Genomic DNA, 6,000 nt, shown 5'->3' on the forward strand with positions numbered 1-6,000 from the left:
TTCTTCGGGAGAGAGACCAGGAAGGATGTGCACAGCCTCCTTTCAAGAGGGAGTTCCCTGGGCGTGTCCCCTTGACCTGCCCTGTCTCTCATGCATTGTCTACAAGGACTCCAGAGCACAGGGACATAGCCCAGAGAGAGGACAGAGGAGAAGACTCCTCTCCTGCAGAAAGGAGCTGATTGCTGGCAGGGTGGGGGAGGGAATGGGGGGAGTTGTTATTCACAGAGAGGAAGAGAAAGAAGGCTGCCAAGAGGGAATTGGGGGTGTGCTGAGGAAGAAGGGCCAAGGGGCCAGGCGCTAACCTCCAAGAATGTATTTGAAGGTTTGATAGGGAGAAATGAAGCCGTAGTCCCTGAGGAAGTAAATCCCCAAGTTCCAAAACTGATTTCCAGTTTTCACCCACAGCTATACACCCTAGATGTCCTGAACCCCTGTTCCTGTTTGCCCTGGTGGTGTTTCACAAAAGACAAGCAGCTCTACTTCAAAGGATGGAGCCCCACCAGCTCAATTGTGTTTGCAGTGGAATGTTTTCATTTGGGGGGGAAGGGTGGGAAGGTGACACTCAGAGCTGCTCAGGGCTTATTCCTGGCTTTTAAGTCAGGGATCACGGAGGCCCATTAGTGGCCATATGTGGTGCTGGGGATGGAGCCTACTTGGCTACTTGCAAGGCGAACACTTTGTGTGCTGTATATCTCTCCAGTCCCAAGAATACTGTTGTTTTAGGAGTGTTTTCTGCAAAGTCCATCACATTTGCAGAAATGTGCATATTTGATCAGGGTCTTTTCTGCAAGATTTGCTTCCTCCAGTCCTAGGGATTCTAATCCTGAAAGAAGCTACTTCCCCTCCATCCCACCCAGGCTCGTGGGCGGAGCCTAGTGGAGGGAGGGGCCTGTGAGCCTGGGAAGTGACCCCAGGACCTGAGTTTCTGGTCAGGCATTTTCCCACGGGCATTTTATTATCTCTTGATAATTTCTCACTGACACTTAGTCCATTTTAATGCTCACACTTTTGCCTCCACTCATTACAGTCTTCAGATTCCTGAAGGACAGGTCTGATTCACTGGCAGAAACTCAGTTAATAGGTAGCTGTTTTCAAATGGGTGTTAATGATTGTGCCCCTTAGCATAATTACAATAGCATTCAAGCTCCCTCTTGCTCCTTTCCACACTGTTCCTCATTCGCATGGATATGGTCCCCCACAGAAAATGAGCTATAATTAAGTTAAAACTGTTCCCAGTAAAAAAAGATGCCACACAGCTGACAGTTAACTTATTATAGCCTTACTTGAGTGTTTTCTAATGTTTCATTGTCAGGCTGTAGGTTTGCCCCCAATTGCCAAGATGCCAAAGCAGCAAGCTGACATTTCTTGATTTCCATGGTGATACTTCAATTTGTCTTGGGACTGGAGAGTTGAAAGGAATCAAACCAGGATGCCCAGGTTTGCTCCTTGGCACTGTATGGTCCCTAGAACACCCAAACAAAAAACCAAATAAACAATATGAGCAGGAGATCAGGGAGCTGGCACAGGGTAGGAATGCACACGATGAACTCCTGTTCCCCCTGAGCACTACCAGTTGTACCCTGGAGCTTCCCTGGATGATTGGACAAGTATTTCTGGATTGGGCCCTAAACTCCCTAAGGATTGCTGGGTAGGTCTCCCCAAAAAGGCACTGGGCACATCACATGCTTGCCCTTCCCCTCCCCTGCCCTGCCCCCCACAGCCTGTCTCTATGGCAAATACTTTTCTTCTTTTCTTCTTCTTCCTCTCTCTGTCTCTGTCTCTCTCCATCTCTCTGTGTCTCTGCCTCTGCCTCTGCCTCTGTCTCTCTGTCTCTCATTTTCCTTTCAGCACTGTGGTTTACTATTACTGAAAGAGTGTTATGCATATCCTTTACTTCTTTCAGCACTCAGCTTTTGTCTAAAGTGATCATTTCCAACTATCATTGTCATAGTGGTCCTTTCATTGTCCTAACTTCACTCCCCCTCCCTGTTGGTGGCAAGCTTCCTACTATGGACCAGTCCTCCTTGCCGTCGTTTCTACTGCGTTGGGTGTTATTCACAGACTATGTGGTTTATTTTATACCCTACAAATGACTGCAATCATTCTATGTCTATCCCTCTCACTCATTTCACTCATTTTACTCAACATGGACTCTCCGTGTCCATCGATGTATAGCCAAATTTCATAACTTCATTTTTCCTGACAGCTGTATAGTGTTCCTTTGTGTAAGATGTGCCATAGTTTCTGTATCTACTCATCTGTTCTCAGGCACTTGGGTTGTTTCCAGAAAAAAAACATATGGTTTTAGAGTACCTGAATTAGACAGACAGAATCAGGTTAGGAAGAGCTGTCCTTTGAGATCTGTCACCAAAATGAAGTTTCATGTTGGTTTAAAAAAAGGGGGGGGGGGCAATAGCACAGTGGGTAGGGCATTTGCCTTGCATGTGGCCAACCTGGGTTTAATTCCCAGCATCCCATATGGTCCCCTGAGCACCTCCAGGAGTAATTCTTGAATGCAGAGCCAGGAGTAACCCTTGTGCATTGCAAGGTGTGACCCAAAAAACAAAAAAAAAATGGGGACGGCAATCCAGTTAAAACACCTGCTCAAGGACTAGAGAGGAGAGAGGGCAGAGGTTAAGGCAGGTGCTTTGCATGTGACTGTGACAATGGTTTGAATCCCAGCACCATATATGGTCCCCTGAGCACCATCAGAGATGGCTCCTAAGCATGAGCCAGGTACAGACCCTGAACATCACTGGGGATGTATTGCCCAGCCCTTTCCCTTGGGGTTGGTTGTGGGGGCAGAAACAGGCTAAAGACCAGAGTAGATAGCTCACCCAGGAAAATGCACACAGAACAAATGGCAAGTGGAAAGTCGCCTGTCACACTCTATGCATCAGGATAATGCAAACCCAAACAGCAGTGAGAAGCCACAACACACCTATTGCAAGGCAAATCCCACGTGAGGACTGCACTCAAAATGGCACAGAGGTGGAGAGACAGGAAGCCCAGAAATCACTGTTGGTGAGTGCATGCCAGTAGTGAAGCCATTTCGGAAGACATGGTGGTGGTTGGCAAAATTTAACCTCTCTTGCCAGAGGTTCTGCTAACTAGGCTCCTTAGCATGTCCATCAGTAGAAACGAATTGGAAACTTCTGTCCACAAAGACCTGCATCTATAGCAAGTCTTTTCATGATTGCCCCAAATTGGAATCCAAAATTGACAACCAAGATCCAAGATAGTCTTCCATAGGTGGATGGAGAGATAATCCATGGTATGGCCAGGTAATGAAATATTTCTCAGGGCTCAAAAGAGAACAAGCTATGAAATAATATGGAGACACTTGTGATATAATTCTTCATCTAAAGAAGTTGATCTGAAAAGCTTACAAACTGTAGTAGGATTCCAGTAAGAAACAGCATTCTGGAAAAGTCAAAACTCTGAGGACAGTAAATAGATCAGTGGTTTCTGGTAGTGATGCAGGGGTGAGGGGTGGGGGGATTGCAGGGGGCGAGGAATCAATGAGAGAATACAAAGGATGTTTAAGGCAATGAATTGATTCTCTATGATACTCTAATGGGAATGACATGTCTGTATCTATTTGTTGATCCATGGACTTTGCAATACCAAGTGTGAACCCTAATATAAATTAAGCACTGTAGGTTGTTACAATTTGTCACTGTAGGTTCACAGTTGGAAGATGTTGATACTGGGGGAGCTGTGCCTGTATGGGACAAGGAGTATATGAAATCCTCTTACCTTCCACTCAATTTTGCTGTGAACATAAAACTTTTCTTAAAAATTATCATACAAAGTATAACTGAGTCTGAGTGGGTAAGTGAGGATGGTGCTGACTGGGCACCTCGGTTGTTTACAACTCTGGCCATCCTATAAACTGAACCTTCCTAGATTCTCCATCTCTTCACCAGGAAGTCCACTTGAACGGTAAGTTGAACAGCAAGTTGAACAGCAGCTTGGCAGGGAGCGTCCCTTCTCTCAGTACAGAACAGGAGTCACCTTTAGATCATTTGTTCTAGAAACTCACTAGCTATTTTATTTGTCCTCAGCAGATCTCAGCTGGGAAAGCCCTGCCTTACTCTCCTGAGTGTTGCCAGTCCCCAATTTTACACTCTTCAAGGATATGAGTATCGGTGGAATTTGCTATCTCCATGTCCTAGTTCCCCAGCTAGATGGTGACAGTTTTGTCCCCCACTCACTCTTAACCTAAGTGACCCCCAGATTCTCTGACTCTGTGATTCACCCACAGAAATTCTCCATTATCCTCTTTGTTGTTCAATTTTCTGAATAAACAAGTTGAGATGGGAATGACCTAACTCTGGGTGAGGTCATTGAAGGGTCTGATCTGATCTATACAAACTTAAAAGATTTGAACAAAAATGTGTTGAGTGTTCCTCATGTGGTAGACACTCTGTAATGGTGATGTAACACTGGTGCATCGGTTAGGGCGCTCGCAGCAGTAATGGAAAATTTAATGCAGTCAGACTCAATAAGGGCTGGAGCGATAGCACAGCGGTAGGGCTGCCTTGCGTGCAGCAGGCCCGGCCGAGCCGGGTTCAATACCTCTGCCCTTCTCAGAGAGCCCAGCAAGCTACTAAGAGTATCACGTCTGCACAGCAAAGCCTGGCAAGATACCCATGATGTATATCGAATATATTCGATATGCCAAACACAGTAACAAGTCTCATGATGGAGACGTTACTGGGCCCGCTCAAGCAAATCGATGAACAACGGGAGGACTGTGACTGTGACAGACTCAATAAAGAAATGAATTTTCTGATGGTGACATATTATTATATCTGTTAAGATGCTTACAGCAGTAAGTAACAGAAAGTTCAATTCAGTGACATTCACCCCACAAGGAAATGAATTTTCTCTCCTAACAAGAAATTCAGAGAAGGATGCTTCAGTTCTGGGTAAATTCTGTGACTCAACAACACGGCCAACAATGCTGATTCCTGGCTCATCTTTCTCTTCTGTCTCTCTGGGATACTGGTTTTTTCTCCAAGCCATCAGTCCCACCAGGAGTAGACACAGGGGCAGGGCATTGTTCTCTTGTGGCAACAATGTCTAGAGGAAGAGGAGGAGATTCTCAGTGCATGTTCTTTTTAAGAAGGGAATCCTTCTCAACAGAATTTGAACTCTCCTGCCCTTTCATAATCCACTAACTAGAAGGGGTTTTATTCTCAGCCTGCAAATAATTTTCAACTCAAAGGGAGAGCTAACCACAATGGATTTAAGCAAATCATGAGAAAATTTCACGTAGCGTAGAAGTGCAGCTTGAGCTAAGTGATATTCTGAAATAAAAGAGGTTGAGGGACTGAATGTTAAGTTGGGGACCAATAGCTCACAGCTGAGGGCAAACATATGGGTAGCCAGAATGACAGTTTCTGAAATTTGGCTGAAGGCAGTATAGGAAATAGGTGTCTGCACATTCTTTGGATAGATACTAAATGTGCCCAGACAACCTCTGACTTCTTGGCAGGTCTATCCCCATCCCCCCATCAGGATTTTAGGACTAAATATTTTTGTGTAGTCCTTTCTTCTTAGCCTTTGCTCACCATCATACTTTTGAGATCATCCATCACGGTCACGGTCACCTGTTGTTCATGGATTTGCTCTAGTGGGCCCAGTAACGTCTCCATCGTGAGACTTGTTGTTACTGTGTTTGGCATATCGAATATGTCCCAGGTAGCTTGCCAGGCTCTGCCGTGCGGGTGAGATACTCTAGGTAGCTTGCCGGGCTCTCCGAGAGGGGCGGAGGAATCGAACTGGGGTCGGCCATGTTGGTTGCGTGCAAGGCAAACGCCCAACCGCTGTGCTATCACTCCAGCCCAGATCATCCATAATGCAAATATTATTTGTTGTTTCTTTTTTTAATTTGAAGCACTGTGATTTACAATAATGTCAATGACAGGGTCTTATGTACACCAACACCTTACCCTCCACCATAGTATCCACTTCCCTCCACCAATGTCTCAA

Source organism: Sorex fumeus, unplaced genomic scaffold (genome assembly GCF_029834395.1).
Source record: "Sorex fumeus unplaced genomic scaffold, SorFum_2.1 ptg000002l, whole genome shotgun sequence".
Lineage (NCBI taxonomy): Eukaryota > Metazoa > Chordata > Mammalia > Eulipotyphla > Soricidae > Sorex > Sorex fumeus.